The sequence below is a fragment of the Balaenoptera physalus genome, assembly GCF_965194825.1.
Source record: "Balaenoptera physalus genome assembly, chromosome: 13".
NCBI lineage: Eukaryota > Metazoa > Chordata > Mammalia > Artiodactyla > Balaenopteridae > Balaenoptera > Balaenoptera physalus.
The window spans coordinates 7,099,334-7,121,379 of NC_138892.1; the positions used below are offsets into that span (position 1 = coordinate 7,099,334).

General features: G+C 42.1%; 1 protein-coding gene across 7 annotated transcripts in view; it reads left to right on the top strand.

The window, feature by feature from the left end:
- Positions 1 to 22,046, top strand: part of TCF20 (transcription factor 20) — a 169,449-nt gene that overhangs the window by 121,441 nt on the left and 25,962 nt on the right. The window contains exon 3 of one of the 7 annotated variants that reach the window (XR_014252490.1): positions 5,139 to 5,333. The exons of the other annotated variants lie outside the window; for them this stretch is intronic. The gene's annotated coding sequence lies outside the window, so the exon portion shown is untranslated. The remainder of the gene's footprint in view (positions 1 to 5,138; positions 5,334 to 22,046) is intronic. 7 annotated transcript variants of the gene reach the window in all.

Consider the following 22,046-nt stretch of genomic DNA (forward strand, 5'->3'; position numbering starts at 1 on the left):
GTAATACTTATGAAATATATACTATGGATATAACTTCTTTCTTTTAAAACTTTTCACTTCTCTAGAATTATTAATTCATGTTTTTATTTGCTTTTTATTTTCTTGGACCACATCTTTCCAATCCAAACGGCTCCTTCCAAGGGGGTTTTTGTTCTTCAGGTCTTTTTTTTTTTTTTTAATTGGGGTATGGTTGTTTTACAATGTTGTGTTAGTTTCTACTGTACAGCGAAGTGAAGTAGAGTTCCCTGTGCTATACGGCAGGTTCTCATTAGTTATCTACTTTATACATATTAGTGCATATATGTCAGGTCTCTTTCATAACTTTTCCTGGGGCGTTCATCATCACAATCATCATCATTTACTTCTTCCCTCTGTGGAATGCTGTTACCTTACCCATGTCTTTACCTTACTTAGTCTGGGCCCTCATTTAATGGAGTGCATCATCCTTTAGTATTTTCCTGAGAAAAAGGATGCTTGGGAGGTAAATACATTGAGATCTTATGTATCTGGACGTCTTTATCGCATCCTCATGTTTGATGGAGGGTTGGTTGGGTATAGAATCTAGTTGCCTCTCACTATCTTGGAGTCATGCTTCCTGACCTGTCCTCTACCTCCTAGTGTTGCAGTCGACAGGACTGGAACTACTCTGATTTTCTGGCCCTAATACGTGTTGAGTCTTTCTCCTCTGGAAGTTTAAGGATCTTCTCATTTCCCTAGAGTTCTGAAATCTCAAATGATAGGCCTTGAGGTTGGCCTTTTCTTGCCATCTGTAACTCATGGCTGTTAGATCAGGAAGTTTACGTGTTACTTCTTTGATAATTTCCTTCCCTCTGTTTTCTTTATTCTCTCCTTCTGGAATTCCCATTAATTAGGAATTGTACCTCCTGGATTGATCTTCTGGCTTTGTCTTTTCTTTCCTATTCTGTGTTCTTTCTCTCTTTTTGTTCTGATTTCTCCATGCTTTCTACAACTTTATCATCTAATCAACCTTTTATTTATTTTCATTTCTGATATTTTCAACAACTTTCTCTTCTCTGAATATCCCTCTGTGGGGACAGTTACCTGCTTAAACTGGGCTGAGTAAGGGACCTAACTCCTCATACAGACTTTGAGCTGATGTTCTGGTTTCCAGCCCCACCTTGTACCCCCCACTTTCTGAGACACCTGTGCTTCCCAGGCTCTGTGCCACAAGGTGGCTGGATTTCTAGTGGCTCCTCCCCTGCACTCTCCCCTCTTCTTCCCTTCAGTCTGCTGAAGCACTTGCTCTGTCTGTTTTATTTCCGGTTTCCAGAATTTGGACATCTCCTATGTGTTGTTTGTTTCCCCTCCCATTCTTCATGTCCTCATGAATTTATAAGTTTATCCCTTTATTTTTGTGGAAAGGAAACAGATGTGTAAATGTATGTTCAGTCTGTGATGTTTAATCAGATGAGAGTTTTTTGTATTGATTTGTATTTAAAACTTTCCATGCTTGACAGATGTACAGATGACTTAAAGTCATACTTAATAAGGGTTTTATCAGCCAGGGTCAAAGTATTCTTGGACACGTCATACTGTCCTCTCCTCCCCACTACATCTTCCCTACAAAGCACTGTATTTTATCATTGCATTATCCCCAGAATTTATAACAGTGTCTGATGAAAAGGAAGTGCTTGTAAACTATAGTCCAAAAAAATGTAATTAATGTGAAATTTACATATATTTTAAATTAGAACATTCTAATTCAGCCACACAAGGAGTTTGCCTTTCCCTCCAAGACATTGTCCCCACCCTCCCCCCGCCACTTCCCCACAGGATCTTTTTTCTCCCTCCTTCCCTCTCTCCACCATCATTGTCACTCCTAAAGCCCCAAGTTTGAAATAGATTTGCTTCTTAGACACAGTGGCTTTTTTTTTTTTTTTTTTTTACCACACTGCTTGGCTTGCGGGATCTCAGTTCCCCGCCCAGGGATTGAACCCAGGCCACGGCATTGAAAGCCCAGAATCCTAACCACTAGGCCACCAGGGAAGTCCCCCACAGTGGCATTTTAAAATGCAAAAGTCCTAAAGGGACATAACATTTAAGACTCTAAAGTAAACACAAAATTCTTTAGTCAGTTCTGAGAGCTCAGTAATCCATTAATCATCATCTTGCCCCAGTTGATGGCCTGCTTGCCAACTTTACTCTGAAGGTTACAATATTTGGTGGTTTGGTTTGTTTTATTTGTTACTTTTTGGTGTGTGTCCCTATCTGCCCATGTTTTCTTTATTTCAACATAGAACATTATTAACATCTCTCAGAGTAATTTTTGTGTGTAAACTTTTGAACATTCTCTAGTAATAACTGGTAACCAGTAATCAGCAGACTAAATCCTTCTCAGCAAACCACTAGGTCCCATGTCTCAATTCAAGTCTAGTTTATAGAAAGTAGAAAGCACCCTAAAATGATGCGACCACCCTAAATCACAGCTCCCTCCATCCTCAAAAGGGCCAAACAGCAGGCCTGCCTTTTAAAACTCCTAGTCCGGAATCATGTCTTCAGAAAGTGACAATTTAGTCTTCTACTTGTCAGCTTTGATCCCAAAATAAAATCTGGAATGTTATAATTGGAACAAATACACGGAATATGATAAATCAGTCTCTTCAACCCATCCCTCATTGAAACCCATAGCTTTCATTGACTAAAATGGTTAAAATAACATGAAGCACATTAGGTAGAGAACATTGAAAGTAGTTTTTGATTTTTAAAATATTAATTGCAGCCTCTACTGTTTAAGTTGGAAAGTTTCATTTAAGGTAAAAGGCATAAAAACAGGTATTTTTGTCCCTACACTTCTTCTATATAGTAGAGGCTCTAAACTTAGATCTTGGGGTTCTGTGATGGCACCATCAGGGCTGCAGATTCCACTCTCCTTTTTTTTTTTTAGCATCTTTATTGGAGTATAATTGCTTTACAATGGTGTGTTAGTTTCTGCTTTATACAAAGTGAATCAGTTATGCATATACATATGTTCCCATATCTCTTCCCTCTTGCATCTTCCACTCTCCTTTAATAACAGGTTTCAGAACAGTTGACCAACCCTTTTTTTAAAAATTGAGATGTAATTGACATATAACATTATATTAGTTTCATGACCAATCTTAAATCTCATACTGCAGCTTTAAGCTTATTTTCTTATATTGTACTCATTTACTATACCAGTGCCCTTTAAGAATATTACCTTTCTCTTCCCTTGATCCCATTCTATTTTTTTTACATCCCTCTTTTAGAATAGAATGCTAGCTTTGTATATTGAATTTTTCAGTACACTGCACATCTGTTTTATTCTCACAAGCCACTCAATGAGATAGGAAGAGAGAAGATACCATTCCATTACCCTCAGAATAAAGGATGGCGTGGCTTTAGTGACACATGCTCAGGTAGTATAGCCCAGTGATGTGTTGATTTTTAAAATGGTTTAAAAAGTTATGCTTCTTGGCTCTTGGAGCTGACGTTCCGCTATGACTACAAGATCCTTTTCAGTTTTATTTGCCTAGCTTTTGTTCTCCTTTTCTTAATGTACTCGAGAACAAATTACACTAACTTGCCTTCTTTTATTTAATTTGATGGATGCTGTTTCAATTTGTCAAGGTCACTTTGAGTCTCGTTTTATCTTGGGTTTTAGCAGATGCCTTCGATTTTGGTCTGCTTAATAAGCATGCTCTCAATCCTGTCGTGTTGCGATAAGGTCACATATATTTGATTAAAGATCCATTTTGGCCTATGTATTTATCAGGTGTTTTGACAAGCACGATATTATAACAAAATAATACAAAGTCTTTGACAAACAATAGCTCCTCTCCCTGTAAGCTTCACACTAATCTAAAAATAGCTGAAAAGTAGAACATTCCTGTACAAACGGCCTTCACTGTCTTTACTTTTCTGAGTGTCCTCTTTGGTTTTGTCTAACTGTGACCTCTGATTATTTACCTTGATGTAATTATATATGTGAATCCTCTGACATGGGTGGTATGACAGAAGTAATTGCCTCTAAACAGACATACAAATAATTTGTTACATAAAAACCTGTTCAATATGTTTAGGAATGGGAAGGCTTTCAGGGATCTGGTGGCCATGGATCTCTGGTGTGTCCCTTGAGACTGCACATCTCAGCTTTGCCGGCCTGTGCTTGTTCCCTTCCCCTCCTCCACTACCTAGGCTGGTGGCACCCCTTGCAAATAGATGGTTTTCAATCTTGAAAAGTATATTAAAGATTATATTTAAAGGTTATTTAAAGTATTTAAAGTTTATTTTTATTACAAGTTTAAATAATGGACAATAATAATTTGCCTTCACACATCTAACAGGCTAACATCCTCCTTAATTTACTTTAAATTGTGACAAAAAACATAATTTGACAAGTGTAAAAGTACTAATACGTTGATTATGTTGTGAAGTGTGACTACGTGTTAAAATGTCAAAAACAGGTTAGTTTCTCCGGTTATTTGTAAAATAAAGGCATTGTCGCATATTCTCACTGAATTCCCATCTATGTGCTCCTTAAGTTAGCAGCCTGGCAAGCATGCTGCCACCAGCCCAGGTCCTGCAGAAGCCTTCCGTAGACTCCTGGTCTCTGCTCTTAGCTCCAGTATCCCTCTTCCCCCCATTGACTCTTTCCTTTCCCTCATCCCCGTACCCCCAGCTCATCACCCCTGCAGGCTCCTCTACTCTACCCCTCCCTCTCTCGCATTCCCACACTCTCTCTCCTCGTTCTCCTCTTCCGTCTTCCTCACACTCCCTCCCTCCCCAGCCCCCATCACTTGGTCTTTGTCATCACAGCTCATTTCTGTCACAGCCTGTCCACATTACACATTAAGGCACCGAGGCCCATTCACCTCTCTATTCCCATGACTTTTATCATACAGCAGAAAGTTGTGTAATTACCTTATTTCCTATTTTTCTTAACGTTTACCTGTGTGATAGATATCTCTTTTTATAACACTACATGATGGCCTTGAGACTGAACCTCCAGAGAAAGGGTTAATTTTCTTTCAGAATTTGGTTTTTCTGAATTCTAGGGACTCTCCTGTGAAATTTGAAGTTTAGAATTTTATTGTTTATATTACCTTACAAATTGAAAGACTTAGTGTTCCTACAATCTATTTCTTTATTTCTTTTAGGGATGAGAGAAGCATTACACCTGATTTTTAAATAAAATTTACAAGGGGCAGACTCTTCTTTGAAAATGCTGAAGGACCATAAATAAGAATATTGACAAGTCACTGTATATTAGGCCAAATAATTCATCCCTGAGATTTTAAGCTAGTTATTGCTGATATGTTAAAAGAGCTCACATGATCAAATAGTATGTAAAAGTAAGTATTCATTTCAATTCAACAAATATCTGAGTCCTTGTTAGAAAACCAATAGAAGTCTGAAGTTAGAATGCTGTGAGGGACCTTTGTCACTTCACAGGTGAGTGAGCCTCAGCCCCGGGCCCCAGGGCTGGTACGTGAAGAGAAGCCCTGTGTGAGGGCTCCTGGACCTTGTCAGGAAGGTTCGCTCGCTTCCTGCAGAAAGCAGTGCCTTGCCCCGCACAGCTCCTGCACGAGGGAGGCACAGCTTCTTTTACCCAGCTTTGTTAGAAAAATGGAGCTTCCGCCCCCTCATCCCAAGCCAAGGCCAGTTTTGCAGACACCTGAAGGCCACAGCTGCAGACCAGTTTCTTCCCATCTTCCCATGTATTGGAAAGAAGTCTAATAAGGGAAAGTCCAGTCAGCTTAATGGTTGCCCTCAAAGATCGTCCTCACCTTTCTGCCTTTGCCCTTCTGCTCAGCAGCTGTGTGTGTGTTGGGGTAGGGGGCTAGGTCAAAGACCTGGAATCATGTTGCTTCCTGTGAATTTCCTAGCTGGTCACTTGCTCAAGTCACTAACCTCTGTACTTCACCTTCCTCATCTGTAAAATATGGAAGCTGATGGCACCTGCTGTAAAGAAGGTTGTCCTGAGCATTAAATGAGTTACTCTTTGGAAAGTACATAGAGAAATGCTTGGCATGTACTGTGGGCTGGTGTCTGCCCTAGAATGGCATCCTCACATGTTGTTTTGGCAAAGATGTGTTCCTGTTATAAGCTAGCTCAATAAGCTGTGGTTTATATCATTCCATCCTAGCACAGTTAGTGATTCGTCCCAGGAGTGTCCAGAACGTGTCCTCCTGGATAGCAAAGTTGCCCTGCATATGAAACAAACAGTTTCTCCTCATTTTTATTACTCTGGTGGGAAACTCAAGTTTGTGGGGAGCGGGGAGCATGGTGTTTAAGGTGTAATATTAATTACTGTCTCATGAAATAGCATTAGCCCACATGAACACTCTCAGGAATTAGAGTCCTCAAGGAGAGGAGGCAAAAGGAAGAGAATAAAATCTGTCTTCACATTAAGTAAAGACATTAATATTCTTGTGAGTTGGTAAATTTTTGATAATGATTATCTAAGGCCACAGTAGAGAGTCTACCTAGTAAGAAAATTTTTTAAATAAACATTTTTGACAGGTCAGCACTATAAAGGAGATCCAAAATAATTAAGAATTCATGGAATGATTCGGGAGAACCACATTCCACCTCCCACCAAAAATAGTTAATATGTGTAGTATATATGGACCACAGAGGGCTCTATTGTAGTCTTGAGATTGAGCCTTTAATTTATGGGCAGTGCGAAACCACCAGCAATTGGTTGGTTCCAAACTATTCCTGGAGGCTTTTGAGTTGTGGTTTTTAGATGAAATAAGTACTGTGGGCTGATGTTAGTCCTAGAAGGTGTCCTCACATGTCATTTTAGTAAAAGTGTGTTCCTGTCATTAAGCTTATTGGGTAGAAGTCAAACCAAAGAGAAAATTCAGCCCTATGTGACCCTGTCCCACTAATCCAGGTACAGTGGAGTGATTTTGGCTATGTGTGCTTATGACTGACGCTTGATTTGAATATATTGGCAGCATACTGCTGTCAAGTAATGTGCCTTGTGAGAACAGAACTAAAGAGCTGCTACATAAGCAGACGCATGAGACCAAGGCCAACAAAATAACAAACTTCAAGTCTGAAGTGGTGCAGGCCCCTTCTGATGGGAGTGAGACCCAGCTGCAGTGACATCAACTTTTGTTTTTTAATTTTATTGGAGTATAGTTGATTTACAATGTTGTGTTATTTTCAGGTGTACACCAAAGTGAATCAGTTAAACATATACATATATCCACTCTTTTTTAGATTCTTTTCCCATATAGGCCATTACAGAGTATTGAGTAGAGTTCCCTGTGCTATACAGTAGGTCCTTATTAGTTATCTATTTTATATATAGTAGTGTGTATATGTCAATCCCAATCTCCAATTTATCCCCCACCCCTTACCCCCTGGTAACTGTAAGTTTGTTTTCTACATGTGTAACTCTATTTCTGTTCTGTAGATAAGTTCACTCGTACCGTTTTTTTAGACTCCACATATAAGCGTATCATATAATATTTGCCTTTGTCTGACTTACGTCATTCAGTGTGACAATCTCTAGGTGCATCCATGTTGCTGCGAATGGCATTATTTCGTTCTTTTTTATATGGCTGAGTAATATTCCATTGTATATATGTACCACATCTTCTTTATCCATCTGTCAATGGACATTTGGGTTGCTTCCATGTCCTGGCTATTGTAAATAGTGCTGCAGTGAACATTGGGGTGCATGTACCTTTTCGAATAATGGTTTTCTCTGAATATATGCCCAGGGGTGGGATTGCTGGATCATATGGTAGTTCTATTTTTAGTTTTTTAAGGAACCTCCATACTTTTCTCCATAGTGACTGTACCAGTTTACATTCCCACCAACAGTGTAGGAAGTTTCCCTTTTCTCCTGTGACATCACCTTTGAAGACATTTTATTTCTCACCTGTTTCACTAAGCAGCTAGTAGAAGAGTTTCTAGTAAAACGTATGTTCATTTAACAACTCTCAGGCATACTCATTGTGACTGGCTCTGTGGAGATGCCAGGTGGTTCCAGACTTTGAAAATAGTGTCTTTGAAATTTAAATCTTGGTTCAGACAGATATCAGATGTAGGTCCTTTGTTTGCTTGAGAGTTACTTTTTTTTTTCATTCAAAAACTACTTAAAACTGGTTAAGATAAGCAATAGGATAATTGCCAGATGGTTCTCTTTGCTTGTTTCTAGGTAGAGTTCTCTCTGGAAAGAATCAAAATATGTTAATGCTTTGAAAAGGCAGCCCCTCAAAATATATTTGTATGCTGACACAAGACCTTGCACCTCCCAACAGGCCTGGGCATTTTAATCCACTGTTGTTCATGAAAAGCACATGGATTTTAAAAAACCAGCTCACCTGTCACCTGGTTCCCCAAGCAGCAGGTCCCCAGCACTCCCATTTTACCTGTTGCGCTACTTAGCACCATGTACTGTGGCTGTCTTCCTCACCAGATTGGTTCCCCAGGGGCTAGGTCAGCCCTGGGGCGCGCTGTAGAGAATGACACAGGGCTGATCAGCACAGGGTGAACCTGTGACTTAAGAAAGACATGTAATGAGCAACGTAATATCTGGTGGAGGAAGGTGGGCCTTTGGATGTTATTTAAAGTATTTTTCGAAGCATGCAATAATTGAAGAGAAATGTTAAAGTGTGTTTTGGTAATGAGACTGAGTGACAGTTTTTTCTGTATGCCACTTTATAGTTTCAGCAAAAAAATTAATGTTTGAGAGATAGTCAACCATGGTAGTGTTAATTGCTCATCCCGGTAGTTCTTTGTGAGGCACAGTATACAAGGCACTCACCAAAGGTTTTGTTGTTTGTGTTTTATTGTGTGCCCTTTGAGACAAAAATATGAGATCCAGAGGTCAGTCACCCAGAGTCCTAACACTGGTTTATTGTCCTAGACTGACCACCTAGAGGAGAGATTTGACTCAGAAGGGAGAGGAACAGTCCCTGTATGAGAATATGACCTAATGACACTCAGAACTCATGTTCCAGATCTGTCTATGAAGCTGCCCACTGGCCTCACTCAAAACCAGCATATGTGTGTCCCCTGCCTAGTTCTGTGCTCTCCTCTGCCCCAGCCAAAACCCTTGGAGCCATCATAGACTCCTTCCCCTGTTTCCTATTCAGACAGTCATTGTTCTTGTTTCCTAGAGAACTCAAGTCTCTCATACCTTCATTGAAACACCCCAGCCCCCACAACCATCATCTTTTCAATTAGGTACCATCTTAATCAGTCTCTCTGCTCTTTAGTTTGACCCCCTTCCATTTTCCACTCTAAAGAGATCCTTCTAAAACCCAAGTGTGGCCATGCCGTTGCTTACAACCTTGGTTTACTTACACCCTTTACTAGTTGGCATCTGATAGGTGCCAGGAACAGATTGGTGCACATAATTAAAAGAAGACAATGTGGTAGAAAGTAACCAGGTAGCTGCTTTAGATTGGGAGCCCAGGGGAAGTTCCTGGAGGTGCTGAGGTGGCAGTGGTATAACGAGCCAGCCTTTGAGATCAGAGAGGTACAAAGGGTACAGGGGCTGCAGGGAGGAATGGAGCTTGGTGGATTTGAGGATCAGGAAGAAAGCCAGTGTGGTGAGGCAGTAGCAGAAAAGAGGAGAGGGTAATGAGGTTGGAAAGGTCGGCAGGAGCTAATCCCCATGGCCTGTGTGGGCAGGAGTGGAAACAGCAACTGGGTGAATGCGGTGCCATTTCTTTAAACAGGAAAGCCTGGAGGAGGAGCAGGTTTTGGTGGGGAGATCAGGAGGTGTATCATGTCCATGTTAAGTCTAAGATGCCTCCCTTTTAGACATCCAAGTGACCATTTACGAATTAATGAATTTCTGATGGATAGTTCCTTGCGGCTAAGAGCAGCTCTAGATTAGCTTAGACCAGCACGTGTGTAAGGACTGTGAGGGTGTGGGGTCTGTGTAAACACCGAAAAGCTGCACCTAACTTGGGCGAGGGGAAAGGTGAGTCAGGAAGCCTCCGGAGGCCCGACCTGCCCAGAGTTACTGTGTGCTCGGACCAGCCCAAAGCTCAGAGTGAGTGGTGGGAAAAATAGGCCCACGTCACGATCCACACCTTCCCGCTTTCCCAAACCCTTCCATCAAGCCCTCTGAAACTCACAGTCCGCCAGGAGCACACTCTTAATTCTCTTCTCTGAACAACCCCTCCCTGGCTTTCTCAGTGTCACTACCTCTGTCCCCTTATCCCTCACAGATGGACACAAACAGTCATTAATATTTGCACCTTCACTCTGGTCCAGGTACTCTCCAAGAGTGACATGTCAGCCCAAGGGTATAGGCAAAGCACCCGCAGTAGAGACTGAGGAACAACATGCAGAGCTACCATGCGGTTGTGGGTGGCATCCTTATAAATTGCTGCTGCTGCCTCCTGGCAGGAGAGGCTTTGCAGTGCTGCAGACCTTTTCCTCATTAAAGCCAGTCACCTCCAAGGATGCTACCTCTCCAGCAAGGGAATTCCGTTCTCCCATAACCATCTACCCCACCCACACTTTGCAAAAAAGAGAATTCCATTTAAGTTGAATATGCCAACAAGATCTCATCGCTCAGCTCTGGAAGACTCTCCATTCAAAACCTTCCAAATTAACTTTCAGAAGCCCAGGGAATGATCCAGCCACACATACACACACACACTGAGACCACCAGCAAACACCAGTTGTTGCCTTTAGCTCCTTAATTTGACTTGGGAATTGTGAAACCCCATCTTCTGTTGCTTCTTTGTAATCTCACTCATGAAAGAAAACCCATATATAGTGGAACCACCTTTCATCACATAAAGGCTGTGTCCTGACCAGGCTGCCCAGAGAACAGGGACCAGAAGGAGAGCAAAAGAGGCTCTTGGATTTACCCCACAGATGGTCTCCGAAGACACTAGAAGAGATTGTTGGGGAGGAGTGATGATTACAGAACGTTATAGATCTCATTTTTTCCTTCAGCCAAATATTGGTAGGGATTGACTTCTTGGAAAATTGTTATGGTAGACAAGTCACTTCAGCCTCTCCCAACCTAATTTCTTAACTTGTGAAGTGGAAATAATAACTGATCTACCCTGTCAGGTTGTAAGGGGTAAAATGAGATAATGTCGAACAGTCACTTGACATTAAAAAATTGAAGGTGGGGGAGGTAGTCGTTGAATTTAATTAATTCTGATCTTGGTCATATTATTTCCAAATTCCCATTTCCTCCATCTGTTGAAGTGAGGATGGCCTCTTGCTGAGTATCTTCCTGCTCTTGAAATGAAGAAGAAAGTGTCCCCATCCGCGAAGGTGGATTGAGCCAATAGCTGTTAGACTTTCCTGGGGGTAAGAAACACCTGGAATGCTGCATGTTCAGTCTTTCTGGGTGGCGGCCACAACGCTTCTGGTGATGCCGGGACAGGTGACAGACTGAAATCAACTCTGAAAACTCAGTGTTTAGCTAGTCAACTAACTTTGGTATCAAAGTTTCCATTCTAGGTTTGGACCAAGTTTTTTTTTTCCAGTGCAAGGTTTCTGGGAAGTCAAGGTATGGAAGGACCTGAAATGCCCTGTGAGGTGTCTCACACATTATCACCTCATTAAGTGGCCCCATAAAGCCTGCTGAGAGGGTTGGTGGGATCTGGCTCTAGGGTGTGGGGACCAGTGACCCTATGGATAGTTGAATTGGCGTGGCGGTAGCTTAAATATGCCAAGATGTCCTCATTTTTTAAAGTTCCTTTCTGCTGGGACTATGCCCCCATATAAAAGTGCCTCTGCTGTCTGTCCCTTTTTAGGCTGCCCCTGTCCTTAAAGAACCTGCCACTTCCAGGAATAGGGTGGCTTTGCCTGACAAGATCTTGACTTGCAATACTCAGTTGTTCTGTTGGGAAGATGGGGGTGGGTGAGGTGGAAGCAGATCTGGTCAAGAAAGTATAAAACAAATGCAAGTAGGAAGAGAGGCAGTGAAAATAAGGAAAAAGATCTCCAAGAGTTTGGAACTTCTTTGGAGCTTTAAGTTCCAGTATAAGCTGCACAGATTTGAGATCTTGCTAAAGGAGGCCTGTTGTGGCAGCAGGTTCATCATTTCTGCCACTGAAATTGTAAACAGTTAAATATAAGCGCCTTTCTGGATGCATAGACCCAACTCGGTGTTGGATGAGCAGTGGAGAGGAGCAGGATTATACTGAGAGTCACTTTCCTGGCAGGTAATTTCTTTTAAAAAATGCCTTTTTAACGCAGACGTAGAGAATGGACTTGAGGACATGGGGAGTGGGAAGGGTAAGCTGGGATGAGGTGAGAGAGTGGCATGGACATATATACACTACCAAATGTAAACCAGATAGCTAGTGGGAAGCAGCCGCATAGCACAGGGAGATCAGCTCGGTGCTTTGTGACCACCTAGAGGGGTGGGATAGGGAGGGTAGGAGGGAGACGCAAGAGGGCGGAGATATGAGGATATATGTATACGTATAGCTGATTCACCTTGTTATAAAGCAGAAACTAACCGTTATAAAGCAATTATACTCCAATAAAGATGTTTAAAAAAAAAAAGATGCCTTTTTAGATTCAGAAAGCACAAAAGGCAGTCATTTCTCCTTGTAGGCCAATCCACTGTTTGAGGAAAGGGTAAAAAAATTAAGCTAGTATGTAGTCTTGTGTAACTTAAATTTCAGTGTTTTAAACTCTGTCTATAAGCATTTATCTGTACACAGAGAGAAAGCTGTTCTCTTTCTTCTCACAGGGTTGCCGCAGGGCTCCTCCTCCTGCTGAGCTAGCCTTTCTCAGGTTCTCAGCTGCTTTTCAGAGCAAACATGCTAATTACTGCCTTAAACCTCCTTTCTAACTTCTTAAAGGGCACACATCCCTTTTCTTCCTACCATGTGGAAACTCCCCTCAGACAAAATATATAATGTTCTCAACAGAGTTACAGCTTTCTTCTCCAGCTGTAAAAGAAAACCTCTGATTACAATTGTTTTAATGGAATATATGTACCTGTGAGTTAGATAAAATGCAAACTGTTTCAAGAAAAAACCAAAGTCTGATTAAGCCAAAAGAAACATAATTAGTGAGGCCTGTGTTGACTTTCTTGTAAGTGGAATTATGAAGAATATGTATTTACATAGCAATGTACATTTTAAGATCAAGAGAAAAATGATTAAGCCTTCTTTTATAATGCTTTAATATTCTAGAAGGGGGACAGGGATGAAGACTGGTTTTAACTTAATTGTGGCAGGTAGATACATTTTATCTGGGAAATTGCTTTGTATTGCTTTGGTTTTGCCTCTGTAAATTTGTTATTGCTGAATCTGAAGACTGTTAACCCAGGAGAATGAGAATTAGACAGGGAATTATAGAATATTTAAAACCCACAGTGAATGGCCAGCATCTGTGCCCACCATATCCACGTTTTTTTTTTTTTTATTTTTTATTTTTTATTTATTTATTATTTTTATTTTTGGCTGTGTTGGGTCTTCGTTTCTGTGTGAGGGCTTTCTCCAGTTGCGGCGAGTGGGGGCCACTCTTCATCGCGGTGCGCGGGCCTCTCACTATCGCGGCCTCTCTTGTTGCGGAGCAGAGGCTCCAGACGCTCAGGCTCAGTAGTTGTGGCTCACGGGCCCAGTTGCTCCGCGGCATGTGGGATCTTCCCAGACCAGGGCTCGAACCCGTGTCCCCTGCACTGGCAGGCAGACCCTCAACCACTGCGCCACCAGGGAAGCCCCATATCCACGTTTGAAGTTCATTCCATATGTGATCATTAAAACTTTAAGCTTTGTGAGCACCTTGGTAGAAATAATTACTAGTACCTGTACTAATACATGTTTAGAGAACATTATCGTCATTTTAAAAAAGTCGTTAAATACTATGCCTGTCCTATTAAAAAAATGCTGTTCAAAACAAGTGCATGGAAGTGGCAACATTGCTGGGTGTAAGCATTAGTAGTGGATTGTTTTACAAGCTAGCTCCTCCTGGATGCCTGCACTGCCATCCCCAGCTTCCTGTGTCCTTGCAGATAAGCCCAAAGGTCTCTGCTGTTCAGGAGGCCATCCTGGGACTGCTACTAGGCCCTCATTTTCCCTACTTTTTTTTTTTTTTTTTTTTTAATCAGTTTTTTCTTTCCTGGCCGCGTGGCATGCGGGATCTTAGTTCCCCGACCAGGAATTGAACCCGTGCCCCCTGCATTGGAAGTGCAGAGTCTTAACCACAGGACTGCCAAGGAAGTCCCATCCCTTCTGTTTTTATACAGTGTCTTAGGAATACCCTACACGTCATTTAAAAAATACTCTTCTCCTTCCCTGTCGAGCACATTCTGGGTTGATTGGGGGGATTTTTGGTTTGTTTTCCTCATTGATTTTCTTAAAAGATTCTCTCCACCCTCCTCCTTTTTTCCCATCTGGGTACTGTTCCCAGTTTACTGTTGAGACGAAATTGAGGCTGAAATTAATTAACTGGCCCAAGCTGGTCTAGCGGAGGAGGCAGGGCCAGACGCTGGTCTCCTGTCTCCTGTGGAGCCCCTGCTGCCGGTCCACCTCCACCGCCACTTCCCTGGACAGCTCGGCCCCAGGAAAGAACCCAGAGCCTCCTCTCCAACCCAGCTGTCTCTCCATTTTTCTCTTTTTGTGTCTTTGTCTCTTTTGAGGCTGCCTATATTTGGGGCAGGAACCAAGAAAAAGAGCCCACTGAATATAAGGCAGGCAAATCCAGGAGATGTCAGCAACGAACTGGAACATGTCTTTCACTGGATTGTTTTCTCCCCTCCACTTTAGGATAAACAAGAAAATGATAAGGAAAAAAGCTTGATAGCAGAGATTTATTTTGAAAAGCAAGTTTTAAGTTATACCTCGGAGTCACTTTGATTTAAAAAAAAAAAGCCTAGTCTCTACCTAGTATCTTACAAGAGTATTCCTAATAATAGAATCATCACTCTGAGGCAATAGAGAATAATCAGTTCAATTCAAAATAGTGTAGACTCATGTGTTCCAGAAAGGGTTTCTAGTTTTACCTTCAGTTACCCAGAAAATGTCATTTGAAATTAAACCCTTTCCTCGTCATTCCAGTTGAGATATTGCTCCAAGTCCACAACATTCTATTCTTAAATGGAATTTTTCTAAGAGGAAGTAGCTGTCAGAGCAGGGGCCACTTGTGTCCTCTCCTCATCAGAGTCCTGCTGCACAGATGCTGGAAGGGCTCCCCTTCCACTGTGCCTGCCAAGTGAGGGTCCCTCCACTTACGCCACACACACCTAGGGCTCACGAGACACATCTCAGACCCCCGTCTCAGACCCCCGTGGCTGTAGCTTATCACCAAGTCCTATTGGTTTTATCTCCAGATCTCTAAGTGCAGCTTCTTGTATGCACTTCCACCCCCAAACCCCCATACCCAAACTCTTCCATGACATGCCTAACCCAGCAACAGGCCATCTTTGACCCCACATTCCTGCTCATCAGCTCTCTGCCCCTTCAGAATCCTGCTCCACTGTGTCAGCTCTCCACACCCTGAGTGCTTGTTCCTACACGGCAGTTTGTTCCTTCTGCCCTGACATCTGAATGCTTTCCTGACCTGCCTCACGAGGTCAGGGATACTACCTCTAAGCTCTAAAGTACTATTTACCTCTTAACACACCACAATTTTGGTGTCTTACCTACAAACCATCCCATAAGTTCCCCAATGGCAGACTTTTGTTCTTCAGTTCAGCCCCCTTGCCTGGCACATAGGCAGGTAAAATCTGTTGAATGAATAAGAAGGAAAGATGATTATGTTTCTGAAGTTGATACAGTTTAAGAAAACTTAAATATCAAGTCAAAGACCACTGAGAATCAAAGGCACTTTGATCATACGGTCTCTTACAACCTATAGAGAAACCAGGATATTAGAGGGAAAGATAAGGAATAGAGAAACTTGAGCCAACACAGACCAAACTAATTGGGTTCTTATTAATTTTCTTCTAGCCCATGTTTCCAGTTTCTCGACTTTGCAGTTCTATGCTGTAGACTCAGGATTGACGTGTTAATAAGGCAAATTAAAAGTCCCAAGAACAGCTCATTAGGAAGTCAAAATCCTTTCTTCATTTTCAGTAGAATAACTTGTATTTCGTGATTCTGTAAAGAAGCACCAGCCTGGCTTTTTACTGTTAGCCAGTGGTTACTCACCTTCACCTCTGATGGAGGCACAACAGATGCCTTACTTCCAGTGCACCTAACGTGTGAAAGTCCAGATTTGTAAAATAGCAACAACAAAAAAAGAGATGTGATAGAATCGTCTAGAGAAAAGACACCCTTCCCCAGCTGCATCTTAGAACTAATAGGTATTCATTATTTGTTTGCTGAATGGTAAAGTGAACAAATCCATCGTAGAAAGGCATGTGCACTCTAAATGTATTCTTCATGTGCTCAAGGTTGTGGGTAAATTCTGGCCTCCTCTGTTTGGCAGACGAAGTACAGAAAAACAAGAAAGGACATTGTTAATGAAGAAAAAAAGTCCTTTAATCCCAAACCTTGTAGCCTAATTCAAAGCATCAAAACTTCAGTGTAAACCCATCTGCAAGTACAAAGACTGTAGGAAGGGAATTCACGGAACAGGCTTTCCTCATGGATCGAAACAGAGGCCAGGGATGTAGCTGGGAGACGCTGCCAGAACAGCCGCACTTAGATTTTGACCTTGGTCATGCTGTCATGCGTTTTGTTCCACTTCCAGGGCCAGTCACCCCTCAGCTCCCACTCAGCCACAAAGACATTTTTTATATGTTTATAGTGTGGTTTGAAAAGCTTTCTCAAAGAAGCTAATATTTTTCAGGGTCAGCAGCAGAACCACTTTTTGACTGGGGTTTTTATGGGAGGAAAATGGGAATCTAAATGAGTAATTTTATCCCAGATTTTTATATCTAAAAGATGACAGTTGGATTAAAGAAAGTTGTGCATGTGTGTTTTGTCTCCTGGTTTTGAGGGGAAGCAGATGACTCTATCCTGGAGGCAGAGAAGATGTGCCGCTAGGGCTCTGGGTATGTTGTGAGGAGCAGTACCACCAGCTGGGTCTCAGCCCCTCATCGTGAGGGATCCAGAAGCAGAGGTGGAAATTACTGTAGATTATCCTAACGTGAGTGAGGGGTTGCATAACAGGGGTGGGGACAGGCTGGGAGAACTGTGGCTAGGAGCACGTGGCAGGTGACAACTGGTGCAGAGAGCCTGAATCGGCGTCGTGTAACAGGCAGGGGGCAGTACCTACAGAGCACAGCAGGCCAGCCCACAGGGCCCTTTTCCTCATTCTGGTTTTGCTCAGCTTTGGACACTTTTGACCTCCTGCTAGTGTTTAATTTGTACTTGATTGTTTTATTCCTTGTTTGTTTTTATTTATTTTACTTATTTATTTTTGGCTGTGTTGGGTCTTCGTTGCTGTTCGCGGGCTTTCTCTAGTTGCGGAGAGCGGGGGCTACTCTTCATTGCGGTGTGCGGGCTTCTCATTGCGGTGGCTTCTCTTGTTGCAGAGCACGGGCTCTAGGCGCCGGGCTTCAGGAGTTGTGGTTCACGGGCTCTGGAGCGCAGGCTCAGTAGTTGTGGTGCATGGGCTTAGTTGCTCCACGGCATGTGGGATCTCCCCAGACCAGGGCTCATACCCCGTGTCCCCTGCATTGGCAGGCAGATTCTTAACCACTGTGCCACCAGGGAAGCCCCTCCTTGTTTATTTAAAACCTTTCCTTCCAATGCAAAAGTGCTTCACAAAACATTAAAAATACTTCCCATTAATCTGTACTGTTCAAGGATAGAATTAGGAGGGGAAATAAAATGAAAGTAATAGTGAATAGTAGCTAAGAGATGCAGTGTTCAGAGATTTGGCCAAGAGCTGTCCGTACACACCCTCAGAGGTGAAATACTGTTGAAACACACACAGCAACTCAAATTACAAAAAGACTGACAGCAGATGCTCAGGACCACGCAGGGTCTGCTTGTTTCAGGCAGTATTCTAAAGGAAAAAATTAGTTCCAAAAAACAATTTTTAAACTTAGTTTGTCTTAATTTAATAGAATCTACTTGGTATGTGTTTTCTAATTTTGACATCAATAACTGCCAAAAATATGACACATTATAGGGACTCCCCTGGCAGTCCAATGGTTAAGACTCTGTGTGCTTACACTGCAGGGGGCACGGGTTTGATCCCTGGTCATGGACCTAAGATTCTGCATTCTGCACGGTGTGGCCAAAAAAAAAAAAAAAAGACACATAAGTCCTAACAATTATATAACTATTTCTAGCTTATACAACACTCTCACAGTTATTTCGAACAACTTTTTGAGGAAGGAAAACAAAGTTGACCCTTGAACAGCACGGGGATTAATCCGAGTATAACTGATAGCTCTCCATACCCTCTGTTCCTCCACTTTTGCAGATGCAACCAACCACGGACTGTGTACTACTGTAGTGTTTACTATTGAAAAACATCCACATATAAGACCCAGCAGTTCAAACCTGAGTTGTTCAAGGGTCAGCTGTATTGTTAGCCCCATTTTACAGATGATAAAATTGATGTGACTTTTTTGGCTTTCACGCAAGAGCTGACACCCTCAGGTTCTCTTTCCATTGGTCCCTGTGCTGCTTCACACGAGGGTAGTATTTACATTAGACCATCCATGTTTATTCTGAAAAGCCAGTCAGACCGGGAGCTTTTGTCTTAAGGCACAGTTAGCCGTTAGCCAGTGAATGCTGCTGACATGACTGATGGCATTTAAACTAGTATCATCATAATTTTTTAAGATTTAATGGTTTTGCTGGAACAGCTATGGGACATAGATGCTACTTTAAAATATATACCTCTCGTAGTACTGAGTAAATGGATGTGGAAGGACTGGGTGTCTCTCCCCCCTGAGGGGGGCTCTGAAGCCTTAGTGGTGCTCTGGGCTGTGGTGTAGGCTCCAGAGGCTGGTGCCAATCCCTTCTTCCAGGTCTTGAGAATGGCAAACAGCAGCAGAACTTTACGGCTGGTCTCATGAGCTTTCAGGGGACATAAAGAGATTATCTAACTCTAAGGAAGCAAGAACCCAAAACATAGAGGGTTTTTATATGTATTGCTTTGGCCAACACCTTGAAGTGCTCTTGAAAGAAAATTGACAGGGTGCAGAGTTGCCTCAAAGAAAGCCACTCCCAGGCCCTTAAAGGGCAGCTCTTTACAGGTAGACTGTGTTGCTGCCACGTGGCTGGAGTAGACTGCTCGGGCAGCAGAGGCTTCTGTCCTAGATATGGAAGGCGTAATTAAAAGGAAAAGGAAGATCTTGCTGGTGGCCAAAAATTAACACATACCTTGTTCCACATGTTCCACGCTCTACTAGCACCAGCTTTTTAACTCATGTTGAAGAGTATTCTCGTTAGTTATCTCCATGTTCTCAAGTGTGTCAGGCATCGCGTTCATTCCATCAGCCCACATTTACAGTTCCTACAGTGTGCCGTGCCCTGAGGATACAAGAATGAGTCTCGCAGTTTGGGGGGGTGGAGGGTGGACAGACATGAAAAAGTTAATACTGTCAGCACGAGCAGAAGTGTGTGCAATGCTGGCTAAAAGCCATCTTGGGCACAGTAGTGGCAACGTCTGTGATCTTTAAAGCTCTAACGGAACTGATCATCATCAACACTAACAATACCCTGACCCAAATGCTTCAGTGCGCTGAGGCTGCTCAGAGATGCTCGTTAAGCAGAGCGACTATTCAGGTCGCCATTACCTCTCATAGGAAAGACATTTCTGTAAATGAAGAGGCATGCAAAATTCTCCCTCAGAGCTTCCTTCAGATATGGACTAAACTGCTTTTAGGTGATTCGGCTCCAGCAATTTGCCACCTCCAGTATTTCCCAAGATTTACAGTATCAAGAAATGCAAAGTTGCTTAAAAATAACCTTTATTCCCCCCTAAATAAACGAAAGATTCACTGTTGAGATGATTGGACTGTTGCTTGTTTTTAAAAGTACTTTGATTTAGAAACCATGATTGAAAAGTCCCACTGTGTGTCTCACTTGTGTGGGCAACAGTATTGTGTGGACTTGTCTCTCCTGGAGATGAATATCATTAAACTTGTAACAACAGTGGCATCAAAAACAAAGGACATTTAGCTGTACACTGACTTTATTAAATTATTTGCACTATGGGAGAGTGGTAGTATGCATAGTTTCTTCAGGTGAAAACTAAAGAACAAAAAATCCAGTTGGAAATGGTACTGGCCTGGGTATTGATTTTAGGATAGAAAGGGCAAATAGAAACAGAAGCTATTATACAGATAAGTTTTTATATTGTCTTTGGCACCTGGCATGTAGGAAGTACTTTTCAAATGTTGGATAGTTGAGTAAATGAAGGGGACTAGAAGGCAGCATGGTGTGGTATAAAGAATGGTTGAACCTTGGGATTCAGAAGAAAAGAGGCTTTAGTTCTAAGTTCTGGTACTTCTAGTTATGGGATCTTCAGCAGGTCACCTTGCTTCTAGCCTCTTTCTTGAACCAGAAAAAAAAAAGGTGTTGAAGACAGACCCAGTGTCCTTTCCAGTTCCAGTGTCACTGATCTGATGCCAGACAAGTCTGATGCCTAATGAAGAGTGAGTGAAATTGTGGGGGTTTCCATGAGGGAGAAGCTTGTTACACTGAGGGATGTAACAGGAAAATGAACGGTCACTTCTCTTACTGTGAGATTCTCGGGAAATCCCCACTTACTAGATTTCTATCACTGCTGTAACATATTACCACAAACTCAGTGGCTGAAAACACACACTTGTTATCTTACAGTTCAGATTAAGGCATCAGCAGGGCTGTGTTCCTTTCTGGAGGCTCTAGGGAAGAATTTTTCTTGTTTTTTCCAACTTCTAAAGGCTGTCCACATTCTTGGCTCATGGCCTCTCCTCCATCTTCAAATCCAGCAGTGTTGCATCTCTCTGACCCTGCTTTCATCATTACATCTCCCTAAAGCCTACGGCTCTGATACTTCTGGGAGAGGTTCTTTACTTTATGGAACTGTGTGATTAGATTGGGGCCACCTGGATAATCCAGCTTACCCTCCTCATCTGCACAGTCCCATTGCTGTGAGGCAAAGATTCTGAGGATGAGGTTGGACATCTTTGACATCTTTGGGAGTCAGTTCTGCCTATCATGCCCCACTGTCTACATTAGTCTGCCGGGGACAGAAGTATAATGGCGAAAGCACTAAATGGCTCCCAGGAATCCTGAAATCCTACCTCAGCCAGTCGTAGCATCTCTCTGGGTCTTTGTTTTCCTCATCTAAAAAGTTGGGGAGTTGACGGGACATCCCTGGTGGTCCAGTGGTTAAGTCTCCACGCTCTCAATGCAGGGGGCCAGGGTTCGATGACTGGTTGGGGAACTAAGATCCCACATACCGCAACTAAGCCCACACACTGCAGCTAGAGAAGCCCGCGCGCCACAATGAAGAACCAGTGCAACCAAAATAAAATTAATTAATTTTTTAAAGTTGGGGAGTTGAAATTGGACCAGTGGTTCTCAAACTGTATTGGCGCATCAGAATTCCCTGGAGATTTGTTGCACATTGACATGGGGCTTGAGAATTTGGATTTCTTTATCTTTTAAATTCTTTTATTGTGCTGAAATACACTTAACATAAAATTTACCATCTTAACTGTTTTTTTGTTGTTGTTTGTTTTTTATTGAAGTATAGTTGATTTACAATATCATGTTTCAGGTGTACAGCACAGTGATTCAGTTGTACATATATATATATATATTCTTTTTCAGATTTTTTTCCCTTATAGATTATTACAAAATATTGAGTATAGTTCCCTGTGCTATACAGTAGATCCTCGTTGTTTATCTATTTTGTATATAGTAATGTGTATATGTTAATCCCAACGTCCTTTTTTATCCCTCCCCACCCCCCCTTTCCCCTTTGGTAACTGTAAGTTTTGGAAATAAGTTCACTTTTATCTTCTTTTTTTTTTTTTTCTTTTAAGATTCCACATATAAGCGATATCATATGATATTTGTCTCTGTCTGGTTCACTTCACTTAGTATGGTAATCTCTAGGTCCGTCCATGTTGCTGCAAATGGCATTATTTCATTCTTTTCTATGCCTGAGAATATTCCATTGTGTATACATACCACATCTTTATC